Consider the following 20,121-nt stretch of genomic DNA (forward strand, 5'->3'; position numbering starts at 1 on the left):
TTCTCCTCTTTTTGTAAGGCATGTTGTTGCCCATACCTGCAACTAATTAAGCCATAATTCTTTGGAAATAGTCGTTAGATCAGACACTTAACAAAGATTGAAAAGTAAGGGTAAATTACAAATATTTTGCTGGAACATCTGGTATACTCGGAAAGGAGGTAACCTGGATAGAGGAGAAAATTGGACAAGGTGACTGTGAAGATTCTAACTGGATCTTTTGTTTGTTTTTCCTCCTAAGGTAGGCAGGTAGGGAACAAACAAAGGACAGAAACCAGCCCAAGGATCACTCTTTCATCTCATTCGGTGCATACAGACTTTCAGTTGCTCTGCTTTTCTTTCTGGAAAATGTAATACCTGCTTCTGAATGCTTTTCGAGAAACCAATAAATTGTTTTGTTTTTCTAATTTATGTCAATGGTACAAACCATTTGACTGTAACCAGTCAAATGTAACCAGTTTCAGTTATAAACCAAAACATGGAAATGAACAATGGAGATTGTACCTGTGTTCCCAAAGTAAGAATTCTACATCTTTTATGAAATTTTTCTAAAGGTTTTTAAAGTGTTGAGTTATTACACCTTAATGATAATAAAAAGGGGGGGGGTTGAGATTATTTAGGTCTATTTTCCTCAAAATACACGAAGGCTGACAACAAGATAAAGTACTATCCGGTGCAGGCTGGCATGATGGATTTCTGTAGGGTCTGTAGTTATTTTGCTTTTAAAGGAGGTTGGTGTGTTTAAAGACTCTGAGCACAAATTTCTAAATCATACAGATGATATGAACTCTGCTGATTTTCATACTTGTTAAAAAAAATCAGAATTCAGAAATTAGATGATGCTGTACATTTATCACCAATTGATTAGCTAAGTCCAAAAACACAGCCCATACTTCAGAATCTAAGTACCTCTCATCTTGATTTCCACTTTGGTCATCAAATCAAACTGTGGAAAACACGATTCACTACTTTTATCTAACATCTCAAATACCATCAATTCATCATAGAAAATTGCTAAAGAAATTTAGTCTGTCAGTTCCAGAAAAATGTGAAAATAGATATTGGTCTTTTCCCATTATAGAAACAGTAGTTCTAAGTCATTTATATACCTTCTAGTCTTTAAAAAAAATTTTTTAACATTTATTTCTGAGACACAGAGACAGAGCACGAGTGGGGGAGGGGCAGAGAGAGACAGAGACACAGAATCCGAAGCAGGCCCCAGACTCTGAGCTGTCAGCACAGAACTTGACATGGGGCTTGAACTCACAGACTGCAGGATTGTGACCTGAGCTGAAGTCGGACCTTTAACCAACTGAGCCACCCAGGCGCCCTGTTTTTTTTCTTTTTTTTCCCCCATTGAAGATTATGTTCTTTAGAATTTAAGAAAGCTTGCTGTTTATCTCCCTTGGAGTTTTGATCAGTTGAGAAGGAAGGGCACTAAGGCAGGATAGTGCTGATCCCGGTAGGCAATGGAAGGGATGGGCCAAGATATCTGAGCTGCACAGGGAAGGACCTATCAACAGGCATAAGCTGATAGGAATAAAAGAAATGTTGGATGAATGCCCAGAACTGAGGCTCCCAGATATCACTGAGTGTATTGCCACTCCTCAGGATTCCCCAGTGACCACCGAGGGATTGTCCACTCCTTAAACCTCACAGTCCTTCCCTCTCTTGTCCCCCATTCTCGCCCTCCTCCCCTCTGGCTTCCTCCCCTTTCCTGCCCCCTCACCTCTGTATTCCCCCACGTTGAATCAAATGTTCTTGTAGTAGGTCGGTTCAGTCAGGGAGCTGTGTTATGATCGATCATAAGATCTGGGATGACAGTGAGGCGGCATCACCTTCACCAGAAGGTTCTCCAGTTTGCCGGGGTCATGAGATACAGTCTAAATTAGGCCTCGTCCTCTCTGGGGTGCCCTCCCTCAGAAACCTTCCAAGCGGATCAGCTTCCTTCTGTCTCTCCTTGATGTGTTTTCCTGGTCAGCCCTAAGCTGTGACCATCACTCGGGGCCTGGTGCCAGTGCTTTTGTTGGCAAGGTTAGAAGCAGAAATCCAACCTGGGAGGAGGGGAGGAGCGGGCCCGACTGAGGATTCACCTTTACCCCTCAGAACTTGTGAGACCTGTGTCCAAATGCTGTCAGCTCAGGCGGTGTGGGCAGCAGCTCCTTCTTGAGCAGTCCGGCATGCTGTATGTATGGTCCTCCGTCTCCTCCAGTTGTGCTGACACAGTGTGACAGAGAATGACATCGCCGTGAGGGATGGGTACTGCATGATCCCACGGCTGTCCTAAGGCAGCTCCACACGGGAATTCCAGTCTACTGGATACATCTTCAAGACACGTGGACCACAGAGAAAGTAATTGGAACCTTGCTTATGGATATTTCCCAATTTAACAGCCTCTAATCCTTCAGTTTCCAGAGTGAAATGGGAATGTCATGTCTTGGGTAAGAAATCGAGGGGCGCCTGGGTGGCGCAGTCGGTTAAGCGTCCGACTTCAGCCAGGTCACGATCTCTCGGTCCTGGAGTTCGAGCCCCGCGTCAGGCTCTGGGCTGATGGCTCAGAGCCTGGAGCCTGTTTCCGATTCTGTGTCTCCCTCTCTCTCTGCCCCTCCCCCGTTCATGCTCTGTCTCTCTCTGTCCCAAAAATAAATAAACGTTGAGAAATCGAAAGGGCCTTCTTTAGCTTCACTCCGGGACAAGTTCCCATCATTATGGCCATGACCCAGCTTAACAGCAGGGTTGTTACATACCAGCTCTGTGTATGTTGGGTGACCAGATGTCCATCTAGCGTACACGGTCTTTGATGAACAAACTCTAAAGACCAACATGCATGCCCTGGGAGTTGTTCTACAAATCTCGAAAACGGGCATCCAAAGGTGTTGCTGGTTGTTTGAGAATTGCCAATTCAGCGAGGAATGGAACACTGGAAGAAAAGAGAGTCTGAAATGAGCGTGAGTCCAGTGGACGGGTTAGTTTTGACCTCTAATGCCAGGGGGAGCAAGAGAAAACTAACAAGAAAGAAAACCAAGTAAAATCTTAGCCAACACAGATTTAATAAAGTGGAAACATTGAGAATGCTGATTTTTCTAAAATTAATATATCACTGAACTTCTGACGCTGACGTAGTGGCTGAGGGAAGCTCAGGAGACAGCACGTTTTTGGGCACACACCATTTTCTAGATTTGAAAGACTTTTGTGAACTCCCTCACAAGAGACTAAGGAAGATGCAATCCACATAGTGATAGACAAGAAAACTGTTTATTTTAAACAGGTCTGTGAGGGAGAAACCATGTCTGACTGGATGGCCAGTTCCTAGAGCACATAGTTAACAGTGACAGGTCACTGGTGTCAGCATGACAGGCGGTATCATTGCATTCTCCGATGACCTGAGAGAGGGGACGGGTTTCAGGTGGTCAAACCTGCTGAGGGCACAAAGTGTTTAAGCCTGAAAGGACCAAGGGAGAAGAAGAAGATGGCTCCCTGAAACCCGGTAGGTCATGATCCAGGGAACCCGTAGGCGATTACAAAATAACCATATGTGTTATTGCTCTTGGAAGGCATCTTCTAAGCTGTGTGCCAGGCTGGGGAGTCTCCCATCAGTTCAACCTCCCGGAAGAAGCTGTAGGCTTCAACCTCACCGAGGCTGACATATGGTGGCACCTGGGAATGTGTGTCTGCAGTTAGAGACAGGAAGAGGACTAGGGTTGTACTGGAAAAGAATGATATAGAAAAAATGTTAAATGTTGGGAGCAAGACCACCCCCATCCGTGATGAGGTCCATGTCTGGCTCTGCCTCTGAGTGGTTTTTGGCCCTGAGTAAAACTGGGGGAATTTGAAAAACAACTTGTACCAGCAAAGTCCCGGGAGCGGTAGAGGTGGAGACACATCGCAAGTCTCAGCTTGATGTGAAAATACAACCTTGTGTCTGATTCTGCCAACTTAGCTGTTATGGACTGAAGGCTTCTTTCTCCCCCACCCAAATTCATTTATTGAAGCCATCACCTCCAGTGAGACTGTATCAGGAGATGGTTCCTAGAAGGAAATAATTAACGAGTTCATAACTTTGGGGCTCTGGTCCCACGGAATTAGTGTTCCTATTAGAAGAGACACCAGAGAACTCTCTCGCTCTCTGCACATTCACTGAGGAGAGGCCATGAGAGGACACGGTGATGAGGTGGCCAGGCAGCCAGGAAGAGAGTCCTCACCAGAAACCAAATTTGCTGGCACCTTGATCTTGGACTTCTGGCCTCCAGACCTTAAGAATGTCTTTTGTTTAACCACCGCCCCCCCCGCCCCTGCCGCCCCCAGCCTATGCTATTTTGTTATGGCAGCCAGAGCAAGATAATTGACCAGACTGGAAAAAGATGCTGGAAAGCTCCTAGCTTGAGGTATGTTAAGAGAGGCCACTGAGTCCATTCAAATATGCAGACTTTTATTAGTTCAGGAGTAACAGTGATGAAACATAGGGAAAAACATTCAGTTTTCTGCCCTCCGAAAGTTCATGATGCAAGGGGAGAGAGGGACTCTGTACATGAAACATAATACAACATGGCTAAAATCACACCGCTGTGGGAAGCTCAGGTCAGGAGCGATGGGGTTGCCCAACGCCTATGGTTAATCTCTTCCACAGTTCTTTGACGTGAGTTCAGGCCTTTGGAATATTTCACATTTTAATAGCTTGAGAGTGTTAAGTTCGTGTGTTCTGAAACATTTTTTCCAAACTTTTGTGATACATATTAATTTTCTCAAACTAGTTTACCATCCTTTGTTTAAATTATTTAAGAAGAAAAAAATGAAAAATTATTTGCATGTCCTTGATAACACTAAATATAATAATTATAGCTAGATGTTAAGTAGATGGATGGATGGGTGGATGGATGGATAGATGATAGATAATAGATGGATGGATAGATAGATGATAAATAGATAGATGACAGATTTTTAAATCTTTCAAAGTGCATACGCATATCTTTTAAGGAATGGAATCTTCAGAGTACGGTTCATGGAAGGAGGTGTGATTGTCCCTTTAGGAGTGAAGATTATTTGGTGACATTCCTAAGGTCACACAGCAAAGCCAAGGTTGCCCATGGCTAGATCAAAACTTTCCTACAACTGTCTGAGCACTTGAACCCTAAACAAGCCTGGTGTTTAAAAACATGTGAAGTGCTTTCAAAGGTCAGCCTGAGAGGAAGAAAACAGGAAGAGGTAGCGGGAGACAGTAAAAAGAGTACAGAGAGAGAGAGAGACAGTGCCTGATAGACAGACTGATGGCGAATCAGACAGTCTGGGCTCCAGGAATTAGAAACTTCCTCCAGAACAAGAGAGAAAGGCAGTGTGGGAATGCACGGGAACAAAGAGGAAGGGGCAGGTCCCCTCAGCACTGGCTCCTCTCTTCCCCAGGATCCTCGTGGCTGCCATAGCTTTCTCTGTGTGATCCTGAAATTCATGGCCCCTCTACACCAGGAGCCCCCACGGGGCTACCACCTACCTTTTTCTTGTTTCTACCTGGTGGCCCACTGCACACCAGCACTAGAAGATGCCCAGGCGATGTCTTCTGGGTAGACGGGTTGAGGAGAGAAGACTAGTGGGCGTTTACACACACCCGCAGATACGCGTGACAGCTGGAAAGTCTCTGTTCTGAATCTAGAACGTGCTCCTGTTTGCTGCAGGGACAAAGGGAACACACACTCGCTCACGTAAGCATGACAGCGAGAAGGGCTCCTCTATGAATTTGGAGAAACGTATTTCATGGACTTGTAGTCACTTACGCTTAACTCACCGTAAAATACAACATTTCTTTTTAATTTTTTTTAACGTTTTATTTATTTTTGAGACAGAAAGAGACAGAGCATGAACGGGGGAGGGGCAGAGAGAGAGGGAGACACAGAATCGGAAGCAGGCTCCAGGCTCTGAGCCATCAGCCCAGAGCCCGACGCGGGGCTCGAACTCACGGACTGCGAGATCATGACCTGAGCCGAAGTCGGATGCTTAACCGACTGAGCCACCCAGGCGCCCCTAAAATACAACATTTTTAAGCACATACCTAAGCCCAGATCCCACGTTTAGAGCATCTGAAACTTATATAACTTAGGGGGGACTTTTGAAAGGAAAGGAGGGCAAAATTCCCAGTGCAAAATCAAACGCGAAAAGAAGTATTTATTTAGATTTTAGAAAGCGCGACAAATTTCAAATTAAAAAAAAAATGATAGAAACTGCTTATCTGATCAAGTCAAGAAAAACAACAACAGAGCGCTTGTGTTAATCACCTGGCAACCCATTCTAGAATAATTTCCCATATGTCTTGCTTGGATGCCCTTGGACCCAGCATACAATAACGCTTGTAATGTCTTTCTCCATCGTGAGAATAGAAAATAATTGTTAAGCCAAGTTGATTTCTCTTTATCAGTAACGCGTGTTATGTGGAATCACAGGTGAAATTTTAGGATTTGATTTCTAAAATTTTCTAACGTTTCTAAAATTTCTCAAGGGTTCCAAATTTGGAACACTTCTGTCCACTTTCATTTCTGTGCGAGCTGAGACAGCAGATGATTACTTACACAGACCGGATCTTTCTCCTCCACTACTGGCAGACTTCAGGGGCTGTGCCCAGGACAGCCCTCTCACCCCTCACCTCTGCATCAGGCACGTGGAGGACACGAGAGAGGGAGGTGACACGGAGGTGACTGCCAGCCTCGTGCACACGTGTCTCCAAGCCCAAGCTGAATGTATCCCCATCTCAGTCGCCCGATAGAACCCCCCTCCAGAAATGCCGCCAGCCACTTCAGCACCTCCTGATACAAGCAGACATGTGATGGAGAGAGAGGGAACCAGAACGGAATGGGGGAGGGATCTCCACGGCAGTGGAATCGTTGACAACATTTTAGAAGACCACACGGCCGCGGGCAGGTGAGGGTCCGGGGGCCCCCGCTTGCACGCCCCTAGAGCGGGGGAGGACAGAGAGAGGGAGAGAGAGAGAATCCCAAGCAGGCTCCATGCTGTCAGTGGAGAGCCGGACGCCGGGCTCGAACTCACGAACCACAAGCTGACACTTAACCAATGGAGCCGCCCAGGCACCCCGGTTACAGTGAAATTGTACAGCACTGTTAAAAAAAATTTTTTTTTTAATCCCATGGCAGCGGAAGAGGGGAAATGTGCTTTTGTCCGCATCCATGATGGGGAAATAGTGAACCAGTTTGGTCAGATGCATATTTGGGGGACTGTTTAAGAGTTCCACAACACGTAAATAAGTTATGATTATCTAGTATAGAGGTGCCCGTGGGAAGGGAAACGTTTAGACTCTCGATTGTTCTGTGGAATAGAGAATAACCTGTTCGAAGAACGCTGTCCCCTGGCTTCGCATTGTGACAGAAAGACCTGTTCAAACACGACCATTCTTATAGCTCTTAGGAAGGAAGGCTTTCTTTATACCTAAGGTAATATTCTCTTTTAGCATGAATTATTTAAACAAAGAGTGTGATACTTTAACTTGTTCAAAAATTACAGAACAGATAGAGTTTCTGTGGTCAGAAGCTAAGGTTGCTAATTATCTTGGGCTGTCAGCCCTTGAGATAACCAGAGAAAGAAGGTTTTTTTTGAAGACAGGTGGTTTGAGTGTTCATTTCTATTCTCCTTTTCTATCGTCAAAAGAAATGGCGATGGAAAGTCCCTTGGGGTGAAAAAAGAAAGCCTAAAATCCAGCCTCCGAACTTCCCTTCAGAACATGGGGACAAAGGTCCTCATCACTTCACCTAACTGCTCCGAAAAAGGAGACGAAAATCCGCCACTGAAACCATATTTTATAGTCAGGATATACGAATTCTCACTTGACCCTTTTACTTTGCGTTTTCACCGTTTCGAATGTTCCAAAGTTTTCCAGTAACCACGATTGGGAAAATTTGCAAAGTATTCCCAGATTCAGACCGCACGGGTCGTGGCATTTACCGGAAGGGTGTTACTGGGATGAAGGGGGCCGCGAGTGAGAGACAAGATGTGAAAACACAAAGTCAGCTGCAGAGGAAAGGAGCACGTCTCACCCACAGCCGGACCGAAGCATCGGCGGGGTTCTCCTTGCACACGCTGGCATGCGCATAAAGTAGTCTTCGCCAAATGCTGGTGTTCGAGGGCGGCGGAAAAAGAGAATTTCTTAGAAAATAAGAGTAAACGTAAACATGCGTTTTTAGTTGTTGTGATACAGTCCAAAGGAGAGGCACCAACAGGAGAATCAAAAGTCTGGATACCTGTGGCCAGCCAAGATGGAAGCATGTGGACCCTCACGGCGCTGAGGCCATTCTGCCCCCGGGGACGGAACCGGATCCAGAACCAGCCTGAAGACGGATAGCGGCATTGGCTTCGAGCTGCACGGCCGATGCCACTCAGCCTTTGGCAAGTTTCTGGCACCTGGGAGATGAGGTTTCTTTAGGAGAATGAGAGCGGTTGTGGGGTAAAGTGTGGGAATGTGGATAAGACCCTGAGTCCTGGGTCTAGAAAGGGGTTCAGTGACTTCTCTGAAAGGGACAATGGAACCTGGATAATACTTCTGCAATAATTTAGTTTCCATTTTTCTCTTCCAGGTATGCTGTGGTGGTTCCCCTCCCCCCCTTGTCACCTGTGCCCTTTGAACTAAGGGCTCACAGCCACGTGCAAGCAGGGAGAGGCCAGAGGAGGCCAAGTCCTTCCCTTGTCCAGTCTGTCCAGGGCCACAGAGGCCCCCCCTGCTGGCTCCTGCTGTGGAAAGTGGTGGAGGCCCCAGGGACCTGGGCCCACTGTGGTGAGAAACCAGGTGGCCCCGAGATGGCACAAGACAAGCCAGGACAGAGTCCAAGGGGCTGTGCAGGTGGGAGGGATCCAGGTAGGGGTGGCCAGGTAGAGAACGGATTGGATGGAATGTTGACCTTGAATCTCCAAGAGATCACAGGCCTCCGCCGCAGATAAACACATGGCTCTTGTGTATAACTGTTCCCTGTGCGGCTTTATATGTTTTTTTGAGTATTTTAAGGAAAAGGTGGTGGTGCATTGGAGTCTTGGCCGTGTGTCAGGGAGGCTGGATGGAGATGCTGGCAGGAGAGGGTGGGAAGCAGGGAGACGGGACCCAGGGTACATGTGGCCTTTCCCCAGTCCTGGGACCGAGACCCCCGCTGGGGTGCTGCTTCAAGGAGCCCTTCTCCGTGAGGGCTGTGTGAGCCTCAGCGGAAACTCAGCGCAGGCTCGCTGTCGCAGTGCGGAGTGACACGAGTGGCCCAGAAAGCTGTCTCCGCTTCTGTGTGGGACCCGGAGCTCTCCGTCCGCGGAGACCTGGGGCCCAGGGAACAAGCGTCAGCACCCTCGGTGACACCGCTGGGTTTCCCAGAGGGGTGTGTGCGGCGGCCCAACTCCCGGCAGGTGGAGGGGCAGAAGTTACTGGATTGAGGGAGGGAGGCGGACCCGGGTGAGGAGAACGGGCCCTTCCTGTGATGTGGCTGCGGGTTGGCTCCGCCCGTGAACACGGCCCCCGGGGCTCCGGCTGTCCTGGGCAACACGTGGCAGCGGGGCGGGAGAGCCTGGGCAGGCCCCGTGCAGCCCTGTGGGGCACCCACGGAGCACCTGTGCAGATCGGAGGAGCACCCCGGAGCACCCCGGGAGCACCCCACGTACCTGCGGAGCACCCACGGAGGACTCATGGAGCTCCCCGCATACCTGCGGAGCATCTGTGCAGATCGGAGGAGCACCTGCAGAGCACCACAGAGCATTCACGGAGCGCCCCAAGTACCTGCGGAGCAGCTGTGCAGATCGGAGGAGCACTCCGGAGCACCCCGGGAGCACCCCAAGCACCTGCGGAGCACCCGAGGAGCCCCTTGCACATCGTAGGAGCACCCATGGAGCACGTGTGCAGCACCTGTGGAGCATCCCGGGAGCACCCGGCAGCATCTTCCGAGCGGGCGGGGTGTGAATGGTGAACCCACGGGTGGCCCTCAGCTGCACGCGCACCCGCTCCCGCCCACCTGCTGCCGACCTCCCCGCGGAAGGGCCCGGGTCAGAGAACGCGCACCTGTCAGCCGCACGTGAGTGTGAACGCGCGTGAACCCCGGAGTCACGGGAGAACAGCACCTGCTCGCCAGGTGCAGTTGAGGAATCGGAGGGTCTGTCCGGAAGCGGACGACCCATCACTGCACGGGGCGGGGGGGGGGGGGGTCCCGAGAGCCCCTTCCTGGAAGTGACAGGGGGGTGAGGCCGGCACGACACCCCTGTCCCCGGGTTTGGCGCCGTCTGTGCGGAGATGGGGCCCCCGTGCGTCACGGAGCACCTGAGGGCAGAGCTGCTCCTTCTCCGTGTTCCGCCCCGTGTTCGCGTCTTCACACACTGGCGGCCACTCGCTGCATCGGCCACCGACCTCGTCCAGCTGCCCCCGCTCCGAGGAGCCACCTGCACCCACTTGAACCAACAGAATTTAGCGCAAACCGACGTTTGCGCAGCAGCCGGGTCTAAACCCGGATCTCCTGTGTGGTGGGAGCAGTCCCCTAGGAAGACGCCTGTCTGAAAATCCGCGTCTTTCCCGAAAGGTACGTGGAACCGAGGCTGCGAGGCCGGAGTCAGCTGCGGGTTGGGCATTCGTTACTGGCCGCATCCACCTGCCGCGTGTGCTCAGGGGGGCTGAGGGGGAGCCCTGGTAGGAGGCCGCTGTGCTGGCCCCGGGGGCCGCGAGGGCGGGGGTGTCAGGGCGCAGGGGGATCCCCGAGATGGGAATGGGCCGCTGACCTGAAAAGTCGGCGATGGTGCAGATAAAGGGCGGGTGCGGGGAAGGGGGCTACAAACCAGTGGTTGGACTTTTCTGGCAAAGCAGGAGCAGGTGGGTGGGAGGAAGCGAGGGCGCCTGGGGCCCCAGGCGGTGCAGTGAGGCTGGGGGCCGGGTGTGTGGGGGGGTCTGAGGGAGCAGCGAGTGTGTGGGCAGGGGGCGAGGAGCCAGGAGGAGGCAGATCAGGAGGAGCCCCTAGGGGGGGAGTGGTGGGGGGAGAGCAGCTTTGTCAAATCACAAACACGACTCTTACACCCTGTGGACCAGCGGCTTTATCCCTTGTCAGCTGTGCAGCTCGTTTCTTTTTAAGCTAAAACGACCACGGGTGCAGGGCAGTGAAGGGGCGGGTATGGCTGAGGCGCGGGGACACCTGCTGTTGCTGCGCTGTTACCAGGGCCAAGGTGACCCTCCCGGTCAGCTCTGGGAGGACCCCGCACACTGGGAGGCCCTGCTGGGAAGGGTGGTGCATCGCAGACCCCGAGGCGCCCTCGGAGTTAAGAGGATTTGCAATTACAGAGAGAGAGAGAGAGAGAGAGAGAGAGAGAGAGAGAGAGAGAGAAGGAGAGAGGGGAGGTGGGGAGGGAATGAAGGGTCTGGGCAGGGCTGGGGCATTCCCTAAGGAGGGGCCCTCCATCCCTGGCAGTCAGCAGCTGTCCCCCTGATAACCTGGAGAGCCGGATGTGGGGTGAGCTCAGTGCCTAGAAAATAGCCAACTGTCTTGTGTGTCTTCCAACCCATCACTTTAGCCTCCCGATGCAGTCAGGCTATTTTCTGGAAGCTCTTCAGAAATCAAGTTTCAACAGTGCAGTAAAATATAAAAGGGGGCCTAGGTAACACTAATTCCTATTGTTGGACTGTATAAAAAGTTTCTGGGGCTTGTAAAGGTTACTCTTGGTGAGACAATGAGACAACGCCCTTTGAATCTGTTTCTCGTACCCCGAGGGGTGACAGCTCACCACCTTGCCAAGTTCAATGTGGCTAATGAACAGAAAAGGATTAGATGCTTGGAAACAATGGAGAGGAAGGGATTTAGGGGGGGAATCCAGGTATGTCTCACTCCTACATCCATACTTCAGTAACTGGGCATTGTTATTTGCAAAATTTTGACAGCCTTAAGCAGGTTAACACAGGAAACTCACAAATGATTCATTACAGGGAATATTGCCAATATTCAGTCTTCTTTGAAACGATAATTATCATGTTTGTTACATTACATTGGAAAAAGCTGCTCTGTGTTGCTCTTACAATACCTGAATAGCGTGACCTGTATGTCCCAAATCCCCCATTTTCATGCTGCCCACTCTGGACATACTCAAAGAGTATTTCTGAGGAAATTCAATGAATTTACAGAAGAGGTTGTCATACTTAAGACTTTACCATCCAGAAAGTGCTACCCAAATCCCTAATGTCCCTTAAATTAAGTGTTTTGTAAAAATGGAAGATTGTGCATGTTCTAACTGAGGGGGTAGATGTCCTTGGGGAGAGGTGGAGGGGCACACTCGGAACAAGACGGGGTTTCTGCAAGGACTGTATTTTTGTGTTGGAAGCAACTGGAAATGAACCTCTTGTGCAGAGTCAAGAGCTGGTAAGGCAGTCTTATCCACGACGTAAAGAGGAACAGCCTGTGCTCACACATAGGAACCTCATGCCTGTGTGGGGTTGTCCATGAGAAAGAAGAACCCATTCCCTGTGAGGTCTAATACAGAACTGAATGCCTAGACCCAGCCTGTAATGAGAAGATCTTCTCTGTACGCACCCTCACAACATTTTAAAAGCAAACTCTAAAATGATTAAGCCAATCTAAAGTAATACAATTGATCAGGACCAGTCCCACTACTCTATACAGGACCAAAATAAAATTCTAAATTAGACAACACGGATTCACAAATTTCAACACCCATTAGCAAAATGCCAAGCATGCAAAAAAGCAAGACAGCATGACTTAGAGCAAGGAGAATGATACATTAATTAACAATCACCCTGCAAATTACAGAGATAGGTAATAAAATTAGCAGATAGAAAAGTAAAGCAGCAGCTACAAATAACCCTTGACGCTCAAGAATATAAAGGGAAGCACATACTTGATGAGGAAAGTAATGCAAGCTGTAATTATAAGCATATGAAAAAGATAGATATGAAACTTCTAGATATGAAAAATACAATACCTGGAATACAAAATGTGTCAGAAGAAAAGATTAGTGAATAGAAGTCATCCAGAATGAGGAAAAGAGAAAAACAAGACTAGAAAAATAAACAAAGCATCAGTGGCTTGTGCATCATATCAATTAGTCTCACTTATACATAATCATTGTCTGAAAAGAATAGAAGAAAAGAAGGGGAAGAAATAATGACCAAAAATGTACCACCTTTGAGGGAAATTACAAACCCCCATAGTCGGGAAGATCAGCAAACCTCTTGAAGTCGAAAGTTGAAGAAAATGACAAGGCGCATCATAGCCAAATTTCTGAAAACCACGAATAAAGACAACACCTTAAAAGCACCTAGAGAAAAATAAGACATTCGATAGAGGAAGCAAACTAAGAGGACAGCAGACTTCTGGACAGAAACTATACGAACAAGGGGAATGGAGTGGCCCATCTGAACTACTGGTAAGAAATTTCGTCAACTGAAAATTCTAGCATGGGGAAAATATGTTTTAAAAACAGGCAAAAAACCACTTTTTCATGCAAGTGAAAGATGAGGAAATCCCTTGCCAATAAACCTTCACTACAGGAAATGTTAAAGAGAGTTCCTCAAAAAGAAGAAAGGAGGATACCAGCTGGGGGAAATGGTTCTAAACAAAGCAATGTTGAGGGCTGGAAATGATTAATGTATGGGTAATAGGAAAGAGATTTTTCGTATTGGTTATTTCTCTAAAAGATAAACGAGCGTTTAAAGTAAAACTAGGAACAATGTGTTACATGTTGATTACATGTGTAGAAATAGTATACAGTGCTTGGGGCAGCAGAGTGGAAGGGAGGAGGGGACATGGAAATATATTATTTAGGTCCAGAATTAGACTCCTAGTTAAGGTCTTCTATGAAACAAACTTGTATAGTCCTTTCCAAAAAATGACTGAGGGACAATTGGATATATCCGTGTAGAAAAATAAGTCACAATACTTAATTATACTTTATACATAAACCGACTCAAAACATATCAGATCTAAAGGCAAAAGCTAAAAGTACAGACCTTCTAGGCTAAAATTTTTTGTGGCATTGAATTAGGCAAAAGATTTCTGGGATTAAAAAGCAGAGCCTGTGAAAGAAAACTGTAATAAATGACACTTTGTCGAAATTTAAAACTTACTGTTTAAAAGACGGTTAATGAAATGAAAGAGGCAAGCCATATTGTGGAAGAAAAGATGTGCTAAAAAAAAATCTAAGGAGGGGCGCCTGGGTGGCTCAGTGGGTTGAGCGTCCGACTTCGGCTCAGGTCACGATCTCGCGGTCCGTGAGTTCGAGCCCCGCGTCGGGCTCTGGGCTGATGGCTCAGAGCCTGGAGCCTGCTTCCGATTCTGTGTCTCCCTCTCTCTCTGCCCCTCCCCCGTTCATGCTCTGTCTCTCTCTGTCCCAAAAATAAAAATAAATGCTGAAAAAAAAATTAAAAAAAAACAAATAAAACACTGGCAATATGTATTGGTTGGAATGCGGAGCAAGGAGAACTGTTTCATAACTGGTGAAAACGCAAAATGGAATAGCCATATTGGAAAATAGTTTGGCAGTTATTTTTTATGCAACTAAACATATGTTTATTATGAAGCCCCAAAATCCATCCTAGCTATTTACTCAAGAAGAAATGAGAACATCTGTCGATACAAAGATTTGCGGGCATTTGTTCATAGTAGCAAATCAGTGAAAACAGCCCAAATGTCCAGCATCTAACTAGAAAACGTTAAACAAATTGTGGTATATCTATAAAATGAAATATGGCTCAGGAATAGAAACTACGAATACGTACGACTACATTACATGAATTTCAAGAGCATTATACTAAGTGAAACAAACAAGACACACACAGGGACTTTACACGATCTATTATTCCCTTTACATGAAATTCTAGAAAAGGCAAAATAATAGTGACAGAAAGCAGATTTGGGGTTGCCGGGGGCCTGGGGTTGGGGTAGGGAGCACATCATCTCCAAGGAAAATTTCAGGGGTAATAGAAATGACTTTTATGGTTACATTAATGTATCTATTTGTCAAAGATTATCAAAGTTTACCCTTGAAGTTCGTTTTGTATTATTTATATATCTCAGTATTGCTGCTGGGAAAAAAATATTAGTCCAGAACTGATAAAATGTTGTGGGCCAGGCAGAGATAAATGTAAAACTTTCTCACTACAAGGTTTCCACAACTAGAGACGAAGTGTTATCTCCCTGAAACAGCTCCCCCCCAACCCATAAGGTAAAGAAAGAACATAAGCACACAGAGAACATCCCTCCATGAGGAATGCGGCCTTCGGTTGGTGAACATTTGGGTTATTTCTAGTTTGCAGCTATTTTAAATCTCAAGGAAGGATTTAAAAAGAAGTATACTTAATATACTCGAAAAGTTAATAGATAGGGTAGAATCTGTAAATCAAGAATGGGGCATGATGCACAAAGAAGAGGAAATTCAGAGAAATCATCAAATTAAAAAAATCTGTAATTTGGGGGGAAAAAATCTCAAAGGGTAAATGGTAAATTGGATATTACTGGCAGGAAGTCTGTCATTAGAGGATAGAACTGAGGACATACAGCAAACAGAACCAGAGTTAATGAGAGTTAAGAGTCGTCACATAAGGATAGAGAGGATTTAATGTACACCTCAGGCTGAAGATGGGAACAGAGAAAGACAGTAAGAGATCTCTTTTAGCGAGATCTAAAAACACTGTCGGGTACCAGCTTATACTATCTTGCCTAGATTGCTTACGGTTAATAAAAATGAAACCTTTAGACGTTTGGAAAAAATAGAGAAGAAAAGATTTAGGGGCAAAAAATCCAAGACCTGTCTTAATGTCCCCGTATATTCTAGAAATCAACCAAACAAATGACAAATTCTTCGAACAGTAATTTGTCAAACAGGGATTACTGTCTGTCCATCAAAGACTGCCATTCCCCAACCATAGTCATCCCCAGACAGTGGCTACCCAGGGAGGGGCCTGATTTCCCTATCCTAGTGCCTTTAAATGGCCAGGAACGTGAACAGTGGAAAATGGTAGGTGTTGGGCTCCTGGGTGGCTCAGTCGGGTGAGCGTCCCACTTTGGCTCAGGTCACGATCTCACAGTTCGTGGGTTTGAGCCCGATGTCAGGCTCCGTGCTGACAGCTCGGAGCCCAAAACCTGCTTCGGATTCTGTGTCTCCCTCTCTGTCTGCCCCTCCCCTGCCCGTGCTTCGTTTCTCTCTCTCTCGAAAGTAAATAAACATTAAAAAATTCTAAAAAGAAAAGAAAATGATTATGTGTCTCTACTGCTATGAGTCTCTCCCAGCCTCGCTCATGTACCAGTTGAAGGTACGCTGTGAGTCCTTAGAAGGTCACATGTTGGCTGAGGCATTGGTGTTGCCACCAGGAGCCCTAAAAGACCCAGCATGACCAGTTTGAGGGTCATTCGTGTTGTTGACATATCAACGGTTCCTTTCCCACCCCCGCAGCCCAACACCCGCGTGTTTACCTGGAAGGGTATATGTGCACAACAACTAAACTTTCGTGGTGTTTGAACCATCGTGCAGTGTGAGGTCTATTTGTTAAACAAATCAGCTTATCCTAAATGTGACCAAAGCATCATTTAATGTTTCTATAGTTCTATAGAAACATGTTTTTTTTTTTTAAAAAAAGAAGCATGGTTTCTCTATTAGGAATTTACCCCTTTGAACTTCTTAGAAGATAATTGTAGCCTTTTTCAAGGCTGTTGTTTGCTCAGTAAGTTCTGCCTGCTGTATCAACAGGGATAAATGAGGGGGAAAATGGCTCCTATTCAGAAACAGAACTTGATCTTGTGCATTGTATGTTTTTCCAAATGTTTGCCCAAAGTAATCAGAGTACCTTATTAGAAAAAGAAAAAAGTTGTTATTTTCTTGAAGGCACTGAGATTTTACGTTATGGTTTTGAAATGCCCAAGGTCACAGAACCTATTCCAGTACCTAGAAGGTCAAGCACCTGTGAAAGATCACTGCTGGGCTCATGGGAATTATGAATTGATGAGAAATGGAATAGAGGAATTTTCAGCATCTACTAAGAAGATACTTTAAGGACTTTTAGGAGAAAAAATATATTTTTTAATGTTTATTTTTGAGAGAGAGAGAGAGAGAGAGAGAGAGAGAGAGAGAGAGAGAGAGAGCTTGCGTGGAGAGGGGAATACAGAGAGGAAGAAAGAGAGAATCCCAAGCAGGCTGCCCCAGCAGAGCAGAACCCGATGTGGGGCTCGAACCCACGAACCTGTGAGATCATGACCTGAACCGAAATGAAGAGTTGGGAGCTCAACTGACTGAGCCACCCAGGAGCCCAAAGGAGAAAAATCTTCTAAAGATTGAAGCCGTGAGTTGAGGTTTTAGGAACATTAATTACCAACTCTCACAGAAGCTGCTAGATCTCGCCACGTTTCTGCTTGCCACTGACTGCAAAGCCGCCATGGCATCCACCTGCTTGTCTCACTGCGTTTCTCCAATGTGGACAAGAGAGAAATGATGCTGAGTCACTGATGTAGGAGATGAGAAGGTGCGGGTGGCTCCACGTGGAAATATACTAAAATAACAACAAACGTCGGTCATTTTATGGCATTCATGCAGTAGAGTTATGTGAAGATGTTGGATTACAGGACATACGAATATCCGGAAAAGGAAATGTAGGAGAGGGTCATTTTGAAGAAGGATCTTTGGACTAGCCACCAGCAGATTCAGCCCCAGTCCATCATCAACGGGTGCGGTATGGGAAGGCAAAATGGTACAGCTTCTGGGGAGAATGATTTATCATTTTCTTATAATTTCTCATTACGTGTACATTTTCCACTTCAGCCAGAGACCGCATTCCCAGAGAAATGAAGGTTGACGTGCACACAAGTACCTGTGCACGAATGTTTGCAGCACTGGCGTCTGAAATGTTTCTGCTCCTCTTGGCAAGTGGTCTTTTCCCTCCTGCAACTCAAGCGCTGTCTCTACTCCAGACAGGAAGCGGTGAGGGGGTGAGGATGAAAAGATTCCCGAGAACCACCGCCGCACTGCCTCGTCGTCCCCTGTGGTGAAACGTCCGGGTGCGAGAGAGGTTGGAGAATGTCTCCACCTGGCACCTTTCAATTCCAAACAAAGGAAGGATTCTTTGGGGGAATAAACCTGCCATTCAGAGGTGATTGCTAACATGTAATGCTCATTTTATTAGGAGTCAACAAATATTTTTATAAATATGGATACGAGTACTTTTCACATCCACTTTTCTTCTCTGGACATTGAGCGTGAATATGGCCCAGGCAGCAAGCTGTTTGCGTCTCCATCATGGTAATCGGCTTCCGGTTCCCCTGTCAGAAATGTAGGATCTCTGTTTGGGGGAATTTAGGCAGTGTCCAAGTGTTGTTAGAAACCAGGCTGTGATGAGTATCTTTGTAAGTATGGCTGAAGATATTTCTTGTAAATGAAGTTACTGGGTCAGAGTTAGGCACGTATTGAAGGCTTCTGATTTGCTTGCTAAATTGCCCTTTAAATTTTTTTTTAATGTTTATTTATTTTTGACAGAGAGACAGACAGACAGACAGAGCATGAGCAGGGGAGGGGCAGAGAGAGAGGGAGACACAGAATCCGAAACAGGCTCCAGGCTCTGAGTGGTCAGCACGGAGCCCGACGCGGGGCTTGAGCTCACGGACCGCGAGATCGTGACCTGAGCCGAAGTCGGACGCTCAACCGACCGAGCCACCCAGGCGCCCCGCTAAATTGCCCTGTAGAAAATTTACCCTGATTTATATTTCCATCCTGTTTCCAAGTACCTTCACTAGTGCTGGGGTGGGGGGATCATTTAAACCAAATCTCCTTGGTGAAATCCTTCTAAAATTGTGGGGGCCGCTAAAAAGAAACAGATACTTAAATGGGAGAAGCTGAGGCCCAATGCATGACTGGTGTAAACCATCTCGATTGAAAGATTACAGGCACCGCTCGTGGGGCAGTGCAAGCAGATGGAATATTTATCTAGTTGGCAGGCTTTGAATTGCAGAATCCCTGCTATATTAGTGATGGTGCATCACTCCTTTGCTCCAAAGACCCTTCCCATCCCGGTGATTTCTGGAAGTCCTCCAAGGACTTCCATGTGTCCCCCCAAATAAGTGAGCCTATCCCTTTGTCCTCCTCTCAGGACAACCCCCCGCTGTCCTATGCTCTCTTCCTGCAAAGCCCCCGGAGGACTGTCCTTGTGGTCTGTCTCCATCTCATGAGAACACTGAAGATTCCCAGCAGGCCTCAGAGCTGTAGGAGCTCCAGGCTGCAGTCTGCGGCAGGGCAGGGGCTGGGAGGGGCGAGGGGCCTCTTCTGTCCTGGCGCTTCACTCTGCAACTCTGGGCAGAAGGTTAGCTGCTGGGCAGCCCGAGTAAGAAAATCCTTGACACGTCAGCGATCTGGAGCATCTGAAGCTCTCTTGTTTGTAGGCTTAAACCAGCAGAGGAGACCCCAGGGTGAGCAGATGTCCCTCACTCCTCAGAGTTCTCTTCCCATTTTATTTCTCCCTCGTCAGAACCTCCCCCCCACCTCCTATTTTTCCACATCGAGCACCATGAATGCAAATGGAAAAGAAAGGATCCTACTGAGGGCTCGCGTGGGCCACTGATGCTCCAGAACACCTGGAGCCAAGTGCACTCTCATGCGTAGCTGCCCGCAGCCTGATTTCTCTTCTGGCTTGCAAATTCCTCAGATGCCCTCGGCAAGTGCTCTCTCCCAGGATTCGCCTGGCAAAGGAGCAAAGTAAAATATGGTGAACCGACGATAAATGGAGTAGGTTTTAAATGAAAGAAGAGACGTGACTAGTGTTGTCCTTTCACTTTGGAGCTACCGGGAGGTATAAGAAAGGCCACTGCGTAGCAGGGAGCCACGGTGAGGCACACAGTGTAGCAGAACCGTTAGAAGATGGAGCTGCCCTCTTTTACTTTTTCTTTCTTTTTTCCTCTTTTTCTCCTTCCTTCCTTCCTTCCTCCTTTCCTTCCTTCCTTTCTTTCCTTCTTTCTTTCTTTCCTCCCTCCCTCCCTTCCTTCCTTCCTTCCTTCCTTCCTTCCTCCCTCCCTCCCTCCCTTCCTTCCTTCCTCCCTTCCTTCCTTCCTTTCTTTCTTCTTTTCTCCCTTCCTCCCTCCCTTCCTCCCTCCCTCCCTTCCTCCCTTCCTTCCTCCCTCCCTTCCTTCCTCCCTCCCTTCC

The sequence above is a fragment of the Prionailurus bengalensis genome, chromosome A1, assembly GCF_016509475.1.
Source record: "Prionailurus bengalensis isolate Pbe53 chromosome A1, Fcat_Pben_1.1_paternal_pri, whole genome shotgun sequence".
Taxonomy (NCBI): domain Eukaryota; kingdom Metazoa; phylum Chordata; class Mammalia; order Carnivora; family Felidae; genus Prionailurus; species Prionailurus bengalensis.